At 42.0% G+C, this 17,521-nt stretch overlaps 1 long non-coding RNA gene across 1 annotated transcript; it reads left to right on the forward strand.

Moving 5' to 3' along the window:
• The first annotated feature begins 4,745 nt into the window (after nucleotides 1-4,745).
• LOC113601326 (uncharacterized) lies at nucleotides 4,746-17,316 on the forward strand. Its single transcript, XR_003422525.2, has 4 exons — nucleotides 4,746-6,606; nucleotides 7,954-8,026; nucleotides 13,200-13,262; nucleotides 15,823-17,316. It is a non-coding gene; the product is annotated as an uncharacterized LOC113601326 (long non-coding RNA).
• The last annotated feature ends 205 nt before the right edge of the window (nucleotides 17,317-17,521 follow it).

Genomic DNA, 17,521 nt, shown 5'->3' on the forward strand with positions numbered 1-17,521 from the left:
AAAGAAAGTTACAAATGAAAGTGATAGGAACCCAACAAATATGTGCCTAGAACCAACCAGATCTTCTCTCCTCCCCAGCAGGCTCTGTATATGTGTACATCTTTGTTCTCTTGCATCTCTTTCTCTCTCTTCTTGCTCCCTCTCCTACCTTCCTTCTTCCTGTCATAGGTGCTGAAGAGCCAGTGGCAAATGAGACCTATATCACTTCTCTGTCTCTATGAAAGCCTCCTTCCTTACTGACAAATTATCTCTGGCTTTCCCATTCTAAAGGGTTTCTTCCTTTGTTTTCATTTTTTGGGGGAATAGTTTATACTATAGCTAAAACTGTTTTAGTATCCATTCACTCTTTTTTTTTTTTTTTAAGTAAGCTTCACACCCAGCACAGAGCCCAATGCTGGGCTTGAAATCACATCCCTGAGGTCAAGACCTGAGCTGAGATCAAGAGTCAGAGGCTTAATCGACTGAGCCACCCAGGCACCCCAGTATTCATTCACTCTTTAACCAGTCTTTGCCACTAAAGCCTTTTCTGCAACCATGGTCTCAAATGTTCCAAGTGATGTGATGGCCATTTGCGGATATCCAGCACAGAACTACCTTCATATGTGACAACTCTCCCATTCATGAAGCTTAGTAGATACAGACTTCTTTGACCCTTAATGCAAGTTGAAGAGGATCAGACTTATCCTTCTCCTTATGGGAATGAGAGTATATAATCTAGGTCTGGCCAATAGAATTGGCCAAAAAGGCAAAAGGAACTTTGATTTCGGAAAGAATGAAGCAATGACAGGGTCAGTTAGAAATTATTCATAGAAGCAAGGGTGAGGTTGAACTTTCTGGCTAAATGCAGTGAATACCTCAGAGTGCGGGAGCCTATGGCAATTTTTCACGAGACCTTTCCTTGGGCAAGACCCTAATCATGTTCCTTAATTCTCAGCTTCTTTGGTTCCTGCCAGTGTTCTTAGTCTGGTTCTTCATTCTTACTGTTTTAAGTTATCCAATATTCTTCCAACGCACCCTTTTCTGAAGTTAGCCAGAGTTGGTTTGTATTGCTTGCCACCACGAACCCTGACTGATAAAGATGTCCTCATCATGCAAAGACCCCTTCTGAGTTGCATCCTCCCTTAGCCCTTTGTAGCATTTGAAACTGGCTCCTCTCCCTCCTGAAACTTCTTTTATATTGTCTTTAGTTACTATATACTCTCTGAATGTCCTCCTATCTCTCTTACTATTCCTTCTCTATACTTTTTTGTGGATTATTTTTTTCCCTCATTGTCTCTCATTCTGTCTTGACTTTCATTTCTCTATTTAAGGTCTCTCTAATGATCTCACCCTCTCTTATGACTTCAGCCAATCTTTAAACTTAGCCTATGGTCTATGGGACATCTTCATCTTTGTGTTCCATCAGTACCTCAAACTCAGCATCGCGACCTGATCCTGCCTCTGTTCTCTCGCCATCTGGATGCCAAACTTTGGAAGTATTGTTGATTCTTTCTTCTCCCTTCTCCTTGACATTAATTCCCATGTTAAAACTTTGCCTGTAGCCTGATGAACTCACAGGAGAAGAAATGTTCTCCTTTTCAAAGCATTGTCTATAGAAAAGCTATGGTACTAAATGATCTCTAAGATCTGTTTCCACCCCAACATTCCATGATTGTATAGATGCCAATGCTGCAGTAGATGCTGCCTCCAGTCATCATGCTCTTCTTTCCATGCCCATTGTCACCATTGCCATAAGCCCCTCACTTTGCCAAGTGGGGAGCATAGAGTACTGGTTCAAAGCAGAGGTTCTGTAATTAGGCATATGAAGTGCAGACTCTGGTTCTGCCTCCACTACTTATAAGCCATAACCTTGGGCAAGTTGCTTAGCTCATCTGAGCCTCATTTCCCATTTCAAATGGGAATACCAATAATGTTTACCTAATAAGGCTGTTGTTGGGATTAAATGAAATAATACTTGTCAAGTACTATGCCTAGAATCTAATAAATGCTAGATAAATGCTAGCTGTTATTATTAATTTTTCCTTATATGGTCAAAGTAACCTCCTAATTGTCCTGCCATCATTAATCCATCCTCCATTCCACTTCATTATATTTCACTAAACCTAGTTTAATAAAGTTGTATACTTTAATATACTGAATAGCAATTTTGAAAGTCCTCCAAAACACAAATTGGGTTTTTTTTATGCCCCAAAACAATTCCCAATAACTCCAGACAACTTACCTTGACATAACCTTTCTTTTTAGTCACTCAGTCTCTCAGTTTCCCAGTCCCTTATTCCCAAGAGAAGAGCACATTTTTGTGAGCAGGCCATATCAAAGGCAGATAGCCAGCAAGCCTATAAGTGGGCTCACCCTAATCAGATGGCAATACTTGGCCCAATCAACTCTGATCAGAGGGTGAGATCTACTGTCCAATCAGCTAGGGCTGTGGGTGCACCAGGTCTCCTTAGAAGGGACTATGGGTAGGCAGGAAATACTTGACATCTCCAGTACAATAATAGTCTTCTCTGCTCTATCCCATTGCCACCTACAGAATGCCTATCTATACTTCCAAGTCCAATTCAGTGCTACCTCCTTCATGAAGTTTTTGCTGATCCTCTCAGCCAAATGTGACATCTGTTTCATTTCAGTTCCCACATGCTTGGTTTGCATCTCTGAATAGCAGTAAATATCCTATCTCCTCTTATAAGGTCCTTGTTTCTTACATGCATATACACACATCTTCTAACAGCAGCTGGACTATATGTGCCTTCAATGCAACTTTGTATTTTTGATTTGTTAAATATAATTGACAACCAATTTGCTTATGGTCCTCAAATATCAGTGGATCCTGGACCACCTGCATGAAAACTACCTATGGCACCTATTACAATACAGATTCCTTGACCCTGTCCCAGACCTAATGAATCAGAATGGGAAAGGGACCAAGGCCCAAGAATCTGCACACTAACAAGTCTCCCAAGAGATTTCTACACACACAATTATCTGAAGCCTCCACTGTAGCAATTGTTTACCCTCATGAGCATCAGCAGCTTTCCACAGTGTAAACCATAGAAACAACTGTGACCAGCTCTGAGCAAAGCAAGTGGTTCCCATTCATGACCTAAACAAGCATACACTCCTCTCTCCAGCCTAATCTGGACCTTGCAATCCACATGATGTCCTGTCTTCACCATAGCCTGTGAACAGACTCTGATGACTTTTCATATGATGAGAGCCCATGGCACTGTTGCCTATGGCACTTTCATAATTGTAGCCCAGGAGAAAAGCCTAAGAATGATATAATGCATTGAGCTCTGCTCCGGGGTGCTAAACAACAAGATAGAAAAGCTTAGTCTTGCACTCTGCCACCTTGCTAACCAAACATGAAATCTGTGGTTTCTTGGTGAGGTTGCAAGGATAGCAGGTGGCTTGAGAGTGTGTGTGTGTGTGTGTGTGTGTGTGTGTGTGTGTGTGTGTACAGGGACCATCTGCTTCTCACAATGTAGATGGGAACTCTTCTGTGACCTAAGTTGAAGCTTAAGCTCCGGGGCCAGGATTCTCTACACCACCTGTTCGTTAGAGTCACTTGGGCACCTTAAAAAAATCCCTATGCCCAGGTTGCACCCCAGATCAGTTAATAGAATCTCTGGGGGTGAGAACCTGGCATCAGAACATTTTAACACCTCCACAGCCATTCCAATGTGCAGGCAGTTAAAAAGCTCTGTTCAATAGGAAGCACATGCATTAATTAATCTACATTATGGAGGAATTAACAACCTCCACTCATTGCTATCATTATCAGGTGAAGCCACAATGGCTTCTGCTGAAGCACCTACTAATTGACACATGGCAAAATTCTGACACTGCTAGATCTGAACCAGTGGCTTTCTCAGCCCCAGGTAAAGAATCTCACCAAAGTAACTCAAATTCTGTTAGACACCTGAATTTTATGACTAGTGCTCTCAACAGCTCATTCCTTGGTAAAATGAAGATAGCCTTTTGTCACAGAAGCTACAAGAACCCCTTGGTTCAGAGTGGGCGCTCCACTCTGCCTGTAGGTTCACAGATTTGTGTGCATACTTGTGTTTTCATACCCTTTCTTTTCAAAATGGTTGTTATTGAATTTTACAGTAAGGAAGGCAAGGAGGAAGTGATGGAGTGCTGACGTACAGTCTTGTCTGTGTCTATTTGGCATAATAATTATTTTTCAGTGGCATCACGTCATTTCCTAAGCACTATATGGATATTACCATGTTCAGTTCCAACACCTCTGTGACATAAGTGTTATTCCCAATCTACAGATGAGGAAATTGAAGAGCACAGAGATTAAACTTGCCTGAAGTCTAATTGAATCCAAATCTATCTGACTTCAAAATTCAGCTCTTAGCCACATTATACTGCCTCTTAGAGGATTTTTGTGGTCACATGAATGCCTCTTATCAAATGTCAAGTATTAATAAAATGTACTTTTTACTTTAAAGAATACCAGAAATTACTGATCAGACCCATAATTATAGTTTATGGATCTCCACAGGTACACAATGGTCAAAGTTGCTAAGGCAGGGTTACACCCAAATTGGATGCTTAATAAATGTTTGCTAATGAGTGGATGAATAGATAAATGACGGATAAGTCAATGTATGGGTGGATAAACGAATGAATGTGGTATCTAATGGCAGTTTACACTATCTTTCTTTTCATATTAATCTCCTTGGAGGGAGAAGGACTATATTTTGTTAGCCATTGACTCTGTGCCTGACTCCAAAATTATTCTGTTGGTAGAATTTGAGAAAATACATATATTTCAATATTTTTCTACAGAGTGAGAAGGCCTACATCTTACCTAAACCCAGGAAAAGAGGGTATCAAAACAGTGGCTGAAAATTGAAAAATGTTGGGAACTTCTCATTGTTTTCTCTATAAAATAAGCAACCATGCATTTGGAAAATATGAATTTTTAAATATAGTCAACTCTTGAACAACACAGAGGTTAAGGACACCGATCCCTGAATAGCAGAAAATCCACATATAACTTTTGACTCCCCAAAACATAACTACTAACAGCCTACTATTGATTGGAAGCCTTACCAATACCAATAACAATAACCAATTAACACTTATTTTGTATGTTATATACTGTTTTCTTACAAAAAAGTAAAGTAGAGAAAAGAAAATATTATTAAGAAATTCATAAGGCGGGGAGGTGCCTGGGTGGCTTAATCAGTTAAGCATCTGACTCTTGATCTCAGCTCAGGTCATGATCTCATGGTTCGTGGGACTGAGCCCAGAATCAGGCTGTGCGCTGACAATGCAGAGCCTGCTTGGGATTCTCTCTTCCTCTCTCTCTGCCCATCCCCTGCTCTTTCATGCTCTCTCTGTCTCAAAATAAATAAATAAACTGTGAAAATAATGAAAAAAAAATCATAAGGAAGAGAAAATATATTTACAGTACTGTACATATATTTACTGAAAAATATCTGCATATAAGTGGACCCTGCAGTTCAAGCATCCTGTGTTTTTCAAGGATCAACTGCATCTTTTCCACTTTGGTTTTATTTCTCAATGTTGGGTATGCAAAGTTTCAGGGTTAACCCCATGAGAGCACTCAGGAGAACTATAAACAATCACAAAGTTGCTTCAACTGTAGGAGAGCAAGTGGAATCCTGGTTAGCATACAAAGAGCTCATGCGATCTGATGAACACCAGACCCCTCAGAGTTAGGAAGTGGAAGTATTCTCGCTCTCCAGAGACACTTTCACACTATTCCCCTTCATCCTACACTCTTACGAAAACTTCTCAGGGTGCCTGGTGGCTCAGTTGGTTGAGCATCCAACTCTTGGTTTTGACTCAGGTCATGATCTCATGTGCTGTCAGTGAGAAGCCTGCTTGGGATTCTCTCTCTCCCTCTCTCTCTCTCTGCCTCTTCCTCTCTCTCTCTCTCTCTCTCTCTCTCTCTCTCTCTCTCTTTCTCAAAATGAATAAATGAAAAAAACACACACCTCTGCTCTTTGGTTCACACTGTACAGACATGCCCTACCCACCTTGTAATAACACTCTGCTGATCATCTCTTTGCTTCTTGCTCCCACCAAATGAAGGAATTTCCTGTCTACATGGCTCCCACCATTACCCTTGAAGATCTCATTATGCAAGGGCATGACCTACCCAGTATCTCTACATCTCAGTTCCTTTACCTCCTGATTCCTGATTATCTCCATTCCTCCACAGCCACCCTTGGTTACACCCTGCACTTGCTACTGCCAAACATTCATCACCTCACAAATCACAGTTTCAAACATCCCATTTCTTATTCATGATCTCACCCCTCCAGCTTTCTCGCTTGGCCTTATTGAGCTTTTAGATCCATGGATCCTTGCGCCTTGGTTTTTTGGGGTGTTTTGTTTTGTTTTTGTTTGTACTTTTGCCCTCCCTTCCCTCATACCAGCTTAGATTCCTGGGCTCATCATTATAATTACCCTGTTGCAAATATGCTAGGTTTACTCAACCTCTTCTTTCATAGAATCTACTTACAGGCCCCCAGTCCTGGATGAACTTCACCATCCACTTCCCCTGTGTCGATGCCTGAGCAACTGAGTATTGTCACAAAAGTCAAAAAACCAATTCAGGTTAGTATCACAGTAAAATCTCAATTACAGATTTCAGTGGGTAGTCTACATGGCCCAGCAATCTTACTTTTGTTCTCTAGAAAGTTTGAGTTCCTGTTCTTCCCAACTACTATTTCTCTGACTCCCTCAGTCTCAGAAGATCACCTGTTGCAAACATTGTTGATTTGTCCTTATTTATGAAATCCTGGTTTTGTTTCAGTGAAATGGAATCACATTTGGGCTAAGCCAGCAGTTTTTAGCCTGTTATGTGAACCTTCAGGGGAACACAAAGCCTTTCCGAGGGAAGATGAGCTTTGATCCTCAATTACCTTGTGTAAATTTCTCTGCACTGATCCACCTGAAAATGTCCTGTTGGTCCTCTATTCTTACCTCCCTCTGGCAATTCCTTCTTTGACTTTATAAAAGAAACTCATGGGGCACCTGGGTGGCTCAGTTGGTTGAGCGTCTGACTTCGGCTCAGGTCATGATCTCACAGTTTGTGAGTTTGAGCCCCGTGTCAGGCTCTGTGCTGAGAGCTCAGAGCCTGGAGCCTGCTTTGGATTCTGTGTGTCCCTCTCTCTCTGCCCCTCCCCTGCTCATGCTCTGTCTCTCTCTCCCTGTCAAAAATAAAAATAAACTTTAAAATTTTTTTTAGGGGCGCCTGGGTGCCTCAGTCGTTGAGCGTCTGGCTTTGGCTCAGGTCATGATCTCACAGTTTGTGAGTTCGAGCCCCACGTCAGGCTCTGTGCTGACAGCTCAGAGCCTGGAGCCTATTTCAGATTGTGTGTCTCCCTCTCTCTCTGCTCCTCCTCTGTTCGTGCTCTCTCTCTCTCTCTCTCTCTCTCTCTCTCTCAAAAATAAATAAACATTAAAAAATTTGAAAAAAGAAATAAAAAAGAAATTCATGCATTTCACTGTTTTAAAGTCTTACTTTGAGACATTGTGCAGTGCTGCAAGCTCTGATGCAGTAAGTCTGAAATGTTATTAGAGAAGCTTTCTTTAATTAACGCACCATAAACTCATGATAGGAATTCATGTCTTTATAACATGTTTCCATTAGAAGTGATGCATAAGTTTAGAAATGGGGCATTTGACCCATATCAAAATATTCTGAATTGTGATATGGAGTGTGACAGTTGGAAGGATGACAATTTTCATTTAATAACGTATAAGAAATGTTGAAGGCGGTGTACCTTGTTCTATCTGTGGCAAGATTCCAGGATTTCTCTATCTTGAATTCATTTATTCAAGATTGTAAAAAGCATGCTGGCCAGTACCAATCTGCAGGAAAGCTAGTCTCTGAATCTTCACCATTCACAGTAGTGAAAAAGCATCAGATGAATACTTTCCTTTTATCTGTGTCTACAGATGGTCCTCAGTTGTATATTTTGTTGGATTTCAAGGAGGAAGAGGTGAAAAGTTCTATACTGACCTCTCACAGGTAAGCAATACAGCTTAGAGTAAAAGAAACATGAATCAAAGTTAATGTTATATATTTGTCCAGACTAGTAGGAAAACATCTTCACTACTATTTACCCAAACATTATTGAGTGTTGTAAATCCACATTCATTTTTTCCTTAAGTGAACATCTCCAACTGTCTGTCAGCATCAAACACTTACTTACTAGTTTATTTAGACCTACCATCGTTGCACATGTTTTGGACTATCCCAACAGAAACATGCAGTGGATTCTAGTATGCACTTCACACCTATTGCTACAACGTTGTACAACCCTGGAGAGCTCCATTCCTAGGCAGTCCTGTTGACAACAATCATTACTGATCCTTTGTAAGCCTGAATGTACAAGGGCCCATTATCTTCTGCTCCTCTTTCTCTCTTATTTTCTGTAAATTTGCACAAAACAGATTTAACTGTACTGTGGAAAGTAGAATTTCTATTTAGGTACAAGTTTAGGACAGTAAGTTCATTAAATGCAAATGAGGATGTAAAGCTATCTCCATCCTCTCAGATTAAGGTATTCATTTCAAACAGTTCTAACTGCTCAGCCCTGGACTTTATGGGAAGGGAGAAAACTAAACCTTTATTTGTTGAAGCGGCTTTTGGTTGGGTATTCTGTCATTTGCAACCAAAGCGTCCCAAACTGACCCGCCCTCTTAATTCATTTCTCACAGAGAATATTGCATTCATCAGACTGTGCCTCCCAACCATCAATCCCACAGAATTTCCTGGACCCCCACACACTCTTTCTCTCCTTTTCCCACAGTGGAAGAGACATCTTTCCTCTGAGTGAAGGCCATTCAGCCACATGTGGTTTGCCTGCCAACTGAGGACCTTGCCCTGGTAGTTACCCTCTCTGTTTTGCATCTTTAGCCTCTTACTCTGCACCCAAACTTTCCAAACAGCATTCTTGTATGTTCCACCTCAAGCAAACAACAAACAAAAAATACCTCCCTTGATGACACCAGCTCCCCTGCCTGTATTCTTTGTATTGCTCTTCTTTCCAGCCAAGCCGCACAAGACTTACTGCACTCACCATCTCTGCTTCCTTTTCTTCTTGGACACCACCAATCTATAAAAGCAGCTCTTACAGTTGTGACAATTATGTCACTAAATCCAACAGATACTTCTCAGTCTTATATTTAACTTCTTAGCAGCATTCGACACTGTTGATTACCGACCAGTTCTTAAACCATTCTCATTTGTCTCCTATCAGACCACACCCTCCTGGCTTCCTGCACCCTGTGGCCATGGCATCTCAGACTCCCGTTCTGATTCCTCCTTCTCAAACTGCTTCTGAATATTGGCCCTCCTTGTGGCTCTCTCCCTGTCTTTCTCCTCTTCTTGTGCTCTGTTCTGTCAGCCCAGAATGATCTCATGTGTATAGGCAGTTGACGTTCAAATGTGTATCTCCAGTCCGATCTTTTTGCTGAGCTCCACCTTTGCATAAGTGATTGCTAACTTGACCCTATTTGGGCAGCTCGCAGGCACCTCAGACTTATGATTTACAAAATCAGACTCTTAACCTTTACTCACTCAAATGTGCTTCCCCCTTTGGTATTGATGTAAACATCAATAAATGACATCTTCATTTCTGCAGATGGTCTTGCTAGAATACTGAGTGCATCATCACTGACATAGCCCTAATCCTATCTCACCTCTTTCTCCTTCAACCCCAATTTCAATCCCAAATAAGCCATCATCAAGTCCTATCAATTTTACCTCTAAAATAACCCCTGTATCAATTCATTTCTAGTTGTTTGCACTTTAGCAACAATCTAAACCACCAAAGACTTTTACTATAGCTTCTTACCTGGTTTTCCTTAATCTTTTCTCTAATCCGTTCTTCACAAAAGAGCCAGGCAATGACTGAAGAGATAAAGTTAATCATGTCATTTCCCATTTTGAAATAGCCCTTCAATGGCTACCCGTTGTACTTGGATAAAACTCTGCTATGTTTGTTTCTTTTTTCTTTATTTTTTATTCAAGTATAACTAATATACAGTGTTATGTTAGTCTCAGGTGTGCAATATAATGATTCAGCAATCTTATACATTACTCAGTGCTCATCACCATAAATGTATTTATTTTTAGTATAGTTGACACACAATGTGACATTAGTTTCAGGTGTACAACATAGTGATTTGGCAAGTTTATACATTATGCTATGTTCACCACAAGTATAGCTACAATCTGTCCAGTTACATTGCTATTACAATATCACTGTATTCCTTATGGTATGCCTTTTATTCCTGTGACTTAGTGATTCCATAACTGGAAGCCTGTATCTCCCTTTCCTGTCACCCATTTTGCCCAACCTCCCACTCACCACCCCACTTTGGCAACCATCAGTTTGTTCTCTGTAAAAAAGTCTACTACCTTTGATGTTGCCTATAAAGCACTACCTAATTTATCTCTCTCCTACCATCCCAATCTCATCATGTCTCTCCACTTGGCTCACTGTGACCCAACCACATTAGCCTCTGTCTCTGCTTGACAGAGTTCCTTGAGAGTGCCAAGTTCTTTGCTATTCAAGGCCTGCTCAGTGTATAATGCTCTTTTCCAGGCTTTGCCTTCTAGTCTAAATTTAAATGTCATTTCCTCAGAAAGTCTTTTCCTAATGCCACAATCCAAGTTTTACCCCTTTCACTACTCTCTCCACAATGTTTATCATCAGCTGGATTACTTTTCTTACATTTTTTGCTACTTTGAACTGTCCTCCCATGAACATTTTTACATATGTATGAAGAGTTTCTCTAAGGCAGTGTTTTCAAACTGGGGATCCCAATCTGCTGGTGGGTAGTAATAATATTTTTTTTAAAAAGAAGAAAGAAAAATAAATAGAAGAGAATAGAATAAAATACTATACTACATTGCATGTAACAAGTAAATGTAAGCTTTGTTTCATTAAACTTTTAGTGTGTGTGTGTGTGTGTGTGTGTGTGTGTGTGTGTGTTGGATTACAAGTTAAAATAGATTTATTATTGCAGGTCAAAGTAAAAAATGGTTAGAAAGCCACTATTCCAGGGTATATTTTAGGAATGTATATCTTGGGTCACAGTGTCCAATTGTAATTTTAAACACAAATTATAGGAAATCAGAAACTCCAGTGGCAGGAAAAAATTAGATAGATAGATAGATAGATAGATAGATAGATAGATAGATATTGCACTTTGCCCTTGGTTTACTCATGCTAGTTTCCATAAACTTTGTTCACATTAACAGTATCTTTTTTAAAAAAGGGACAAATTCTTAGAATAAAATATCTTACAGATATTATATAAGAGGTAAGTTATTTATGTAGATATCAGTGTTGTTTAAGCACACAGAGCAGTGACAGAAACCAGGAGGTTTGAAGTTTTAGCATGCATTCTCTTTCCATAACTTTCCACATCACCAATTTACATTATGGCTAGAAATAAATCCTTCATGTTTATTTAAACACTAAAAGTGCAGAACACGTTTATTTTATTGTGTAAAACCCTACTGGAAAAATCCTGGCTGCTTAGGATAGTAATCCCCAATCCATGGACAAAATACCACCTCCATGCGCTGTTTTCTATTCTCGGTCCCACTTGGTGCACTGCCGCCCTTTCACCCACCTTTGCCTCACAGCAGAGACCTGTAACTGTGCCAGGTTTACCAAGCCAGAGCAGACAGCTGCCTCTGTGCAGCCCTCGAAGGGAACTGAAGGACAATCTACCCTGAAGGATCCACCTAGTGCCTGACTTCCCACTGTCTGGTGTCAGCCAGAAGACCCTTGTTAAAATCCAACTACTTTACCTAGGAGGAAGTCACATTTTTAAACCATTAGTTTAAAAGCAGGATCAGGACCTTGAATGAATGGGATGGAAATAAGTGGGATCCTCCAGCTGGCTGGGGTAGGAAGCAGCAATGGAACCTTTAGTGAGGAAGCAGGCTGAGTCCCCCGGCTAGATGTGGAGAAGAAGGGCTGGAGACAAACCCTTCCTACTAGCAGTTTTGCTGTGCCTCTCAATACTATCCCTGTCACTGTGGGGATGTATTGGGAGCGCTAAGAATCAGAGCAGGCATTTCAGTTCTGTTCTATTCAACCTCATTCACACGCTGCCTCCATTGTGAGGTTTCAGGCCTGGCCCCACGCTCGTGCTCAAACACAGTTTCCCAGAAGTCAGTATTGGGAATATAGAAACCAACCAAGTTTTGGATACCCGTCTGGTTTATATGTCGCCCTTTTATTTCTTTTGCAATTGTCTTTAGGACTGGCCTGACCCTTCTTTTAGCCAGCTTTGTTTTTTCAATCAGCTCCAAATAGATATTCCATTTGAGTGAAACCAGTACTGCCCTGTAGCCCAAGCCAGCAATGAAAAGAGGAATGTGAGATTTCAAAAGCAATAAAAGAAAACAAAACCAGACAGAGAGCAGGTCTGTTTCTTGGGACACATCAACCTTACACCACGTTGCCAGAGTCACTTTTTATTGAAGATGACAAACAGATAAAATCCCTCCATAGCTGATGTAAGAAAGAAGTCTTTTGGTAAGAACAGAAATAAAGAGAACTCGGGTCCTGGCTGAGATTGCTGGGCCAAGATTCAGATGTGAAGGGGGAGTTGTGAATATTTCCCTTACCTCTGATGTATAAGACTTGACTTGATTTTGCTCCCAGGAGCCCATGGGCTCTGACTTTGGGAGCAGGCTGCAGAGAGGCAGAGTTCCTCATCTTCAGAGTCCACAACTTCTACTTCATCACTTACTCACTCACTCCCAGGCCAGGTTTTGATTAAACTCATTCACAGTGGGGTGTAAATGACAAATGTATCTCCTTGCTTGGTTTTGACCCTTCTCCTAACAGAAATTCACAATACACATTATCATATTGGAGTATTGAGAAGTCCCACAGAGAAGGAACCTGTCTAACTTTGTTTTGTCCACAGTGTCCCAACTTATCTGACCATGGTCTTTTTTTGTGCCCTCTGAATAACATCATTTTAGAGGGAACTAGCCTTGTGAGAAACGTGTTTCTTTAGGTTAAACAAATACCTCTGTCATTCTTTCAGCCAACAGTCACTGAGGCACAGTGTATGCTGGGCACCAGTGAGTAAAACAGGCACGTTATGAAGCTTATATTCTTTAAACAATGTATGTCTTCCCCCACCTTACTAATATAATCACTCAGGTGAGGATGTGGCTGAGCCAATGACTGAAGATATCTGAAGGAAGATACTAACCAGATGAACAGGTAGGAAGTACAAGAAGAACAAGGTTCTAGGAACAGGGAACACAGGGACAAATATCTGGCATTAGGAGAAAGCATGGTGCCGTTCAAGAAGCAGAGTGAGAGCTTTCCCCCTGTTGGAGGTGGAGGGGGTGGAGGCCAGATCTAGTGAGGAAGTTAGTTGGGAAAGGATTTGTTTTGGCCTGAGGGTCCTTCCCAGTGCCACTAAAATCACACCACCTCTGTGCCACTCGGCACTTGCCAGGTTCCAGGCAGAGGCTCTATCAGGTAACTGCACAACAGGCATCAATGCCCTCGTTTTCCAGAGGAGGAAACAAAGGTCAGAGGAGCATGTGACCTTCCCAAGAACATACAGTCACTTGGATCAGAGTCAGGATTTAAACTCAAGTCTGTCTGAGTCCAAAGCCTTGTGCTAATCTAACAACGCCCTGGAGACAGCTGCCTGTACCGTCATGCATAGCCTCTCCAGAGCACCTAGTTCCTAAATGCTTCTGTGCCCTGGGGAGGGTACAGCCCGAGGATATGACACACACATGTCACATTAAGTGTTAGAGAGCACTGGAGTGGGACACCAAAAGGCACCTTTCAGGACTCAGAGTATAATTGTGAGTGCCAAAAGTGGACACAATTTTCCATTTAATGCTTTAAAGTAGGCTGTACACCCAAGCTCAGAAAGGAAGACCAGGGTGCCCTTCGGAGGTCTTGATGCTCCTGTGGCTCTGACCCTGAAAGGTGGCAGTGGCCTTTAAATGCCCCAGGAGCAGAAGCCTTGTGTCATCTCACGGACCTCCATGCCAGTGCTGCAGACCCCAGACCCCCTCTGGGAAGCCCCAGAGCCCTTAGAGAAAGTTTTTGGTGATGTGAATATGCCTGAGGAGATTCATGGCTGCCAAAAAGTGCTTGAGGTTGGATGGTGAGGCAAGGAGGAGTTGGTTTTAGGATTTTTAGACTTAAAGCTTTATCTGATAAGTAAAACCATGTCCTCAAAAATCCCTAGGTCTGATCTACTTCCTCTCTGGACTTTCTTAAATGTACAGTGGCAGACAGGGCCAGAACCCCATGCTCCTGACATCCTCTATATCATGTAATCGTGTGTGTGCATGCACGTGCTTGGGTGTGCACACATACACTATGCTTTCCAACTGAGTACATTGTGCCTTGTACCAGCTATAACCCTAAAGGCAGTTAAATTCCAGGAGTCCTAGGGCTCCTTAAATCTAATACTGGTCCCAGTTGGAGATATCCCAATGAAATGCCATCTTTGAGGCTAGCCTTCAGGATGCTCCCTTGGGCTAGCCATGTGAATACCCACTGGCTTCCATAGGGAGATAGTGGGAGACTCTAAAGGTGCAGCTAACTCCTGTAGATCCTACTGCCCTTCGGAACCTTGCCACCCAAAGAGGGACCTCTTTGTAGGGCACAGTCTTTGACAACAAATAGATCTGAATTTGATTCATGGTCTTGCTATGTGATCCTGGGCAAGACATTCAGCCTCAGTTTCTACATCTTAAAATGGATCTAATACCTTCCTGCTGGGACTGTTGCAATGATTAAATGAGCACATATAAATCAGCTCACAAAATCCTGGATACATGGTAAGTCCTTAATAAATGGTGGTAATTATTTCCTCAGTGACTACCAAGCAGAAGAAATCAAGGGCCCCAGATGAGTAAGCAGAAGGGTCTAGCAAAGAAAGTCTGCAGCTGTGTAATCTCTGGCTCTGGTGACCCTACCTCTACCCACTCTAACCTCCAGTTAGACCTAAGTGTTCCTGAATGGGCTGACAGGTGGTCTGGGTTATCAGCCATCTCCCTGAGCCAGGGTGTGTCTTCAGAATTGAGGCCATGAGGGGTAGTAGATCAGGAATTATCTTCACAATAGTTCTGCCTTCATGATATTAAAAATAATTTACGCTCCCTGCATCTCACTTTTCTCATTTGTAAAATGAGAATAATGATGACACCTCTCCCACAGTGCATTTGTGCAGATTAATGAGACAATGTAAAAAGGTGCTTTAGGGTATAGTTATGTTTTATGATGGAGACAGAGAAGTAATTGTTCATAAATTTGGCCTCTGCTGGGAAACTTCCAGTAACAATGAGTTCACAGAAAGGATCATATTATTGATCAGTTATAGCTGTTTGAAGTTTTCCCTTTACATTAAAGCAGATGCCTGGTCTTCGTCTCAACCCTGACACATGGATTTCGTAGCACAAGTCCCAGATTAAATCAGAGTCTCTGAGGATAGGAGCTGGGCTTATATATTTACAGGCCCACAGGTGACTGCAGGACAGGCAAGACTGCTCACCACTGACCTAAGGATCAAGAATGACCTGGAGTTGGGGCAGAATTCTCTGGGGCTATTGATATGATCAAGTTCTATGGATGGCAAGGACAGAACCCTACCCAGTCTGACTCAAACTCTACCCTTGGATAGGAATTTGTCTGGAACAAGAAACAATATATTAGGAAAGTCTCCAAGTGACTTATACCTTCTAGATTTATCCAACTTAACATCCAAAATGACCAAATCTCAATGTATTCCTCTAGTTGTCTCCCCTAGGTATCTCCGAAGTGTCTCAGTGGGAGCAAGAAAAATGGCCACAGCAAGGTTGGCTGAAGGGTTGGAGAGACTGAACACTGTCAGGCTTAAGGGCTGTCAAACAGTGTACTTGGAACAAAGTGCAAAGTGAGTGAGGAGACTTCTCTACCGAACCCTACTTAACTGGTGCCTGTAAATACTTGGACTAAAACGGACACATTCTAAGGCATGAAGGAACTTTAGCCACTATTAGTTTGTAGGTACATAAGAGATTCAGCTCACAGGTCAAGAAAGTGTTTCACCATATGATGTCTTTTGTATGGTAAGCTATTTAAAGTATAGAATACAAGCAATACAATTATAAGGAAAATTTTCTGACTTTTATTATAGCATTTTGCCCCATGCTCTTCAACATATTTATACACTTTTTAATGTTGTCATTTCATATAAAAATTTTGTTATGCCGCCGAGCAGATTAGGAGCGCCTTGAGGGAAGGGATTCTATCCTATGCAACCAATGTGGAATTCTGGGTGTTTGGTAAGTGCTCATCAAATACTTCATGGAACATTGAATATTGTGGACCTTGTACTTTATGCTCCTAACTCCAGGTCCAAGATAGGACTGGCTTCTGTGGAAAGTACCACCCCTGTACCTTATGTCAGACTATGACAAAATATCCCTGGGAAGCCCCCAGAAGTTTATCTGGTTGCTTTCTGTTGTTGCCATCACTTGAGTGACATGTGGGTCTCCAGAGAGAGACTTTGCCTTCTCCTTTTCTCACAGAGCAACATGCTCACTGTTGGCTGAAGGATATGTATGTTTTATGGAGAGCAGATTAAGTTACACATAGGCATTGTCTTCACTACTCACAGCACCAGGCACTGCTTTGGGACAACAAGCAGTCTCTTGACTGCCACCACGGGTGGGATCCTTCGTAGCTCAAAGCTTTGACTCCCAACCTGTCCTAATAATCTGTCTTGCTTGTGCCATTTGGTGTTGAGATCCCTGATTTCTGAAGGCATAAAGTAACTTTTGCCCAGGATTTGACTTTCTCTCCTTCTAACCACTAGAGCCCACACCAGCCAATCTCCTGAAGTGCTATTGTGTCAGGCTTGAAATGGAGGCTCAATATTATTTGCTGCTTTAGCATGTTATAAAGTCCAGAGGCTCCCCGGTGGCCTAACTGCAAGTTCCCATCCCTTGTCTCTTCATGCGGATGTCTCTTAGCCAAACAGCCCTCCTCATCATGGGGACCAGGCACACCACCTGTTTATCATTCATCGTGTGTAGGATTCAGTTCCCTGTCAGCCCACAGAATTACTCAAACAAGCCAATCACATCCTTCTTGGGAGCCAGGGGGCACCTCACTGTCTTGATACTACAAAGTTTGCTTCCCACAGCCGCCACTTGTTCACCCTGACCTCAAGTGCAACCCTCATGTGACTCTGTGTGGCATGGAGTGTCCTCCTCCCCCAAGCTAAGTATATATGACCAATAAACTGCTGTTGATCTCGTCTGTTCAGTGTCAGGTGTCACAGCCATGCCCATAATCCCAGGGCGGGAATCCTCCCCTTACTGATGGGGTGAAGTAGAGGCGATTAAAACAGCTACGCCCACCCCGTTCCTGAAGTGAATCCTCTGGCTATTAGTTCTTGTGCCTGTTTCTCAGAACTCTAAAGATGCACCTGTTCCTTGTGGAGTTTTGGATTCTTCTGCTGC

Source organism: Acinonyx jubatus, chromosome B3 (genome assembly GCF_027475565.1).
Source record: "Acinonyx jubatus isolate Ajub_Pintada_27869175 chromosome B3, VMU_Ajub_asm_v1.0, whole genome shotgun sequence".
NCBI lineage: Eukaryota > Metazoa > Chordata > Mammalia > Carnivora > Felidae > Acinonyx > Acinonyx jubatus.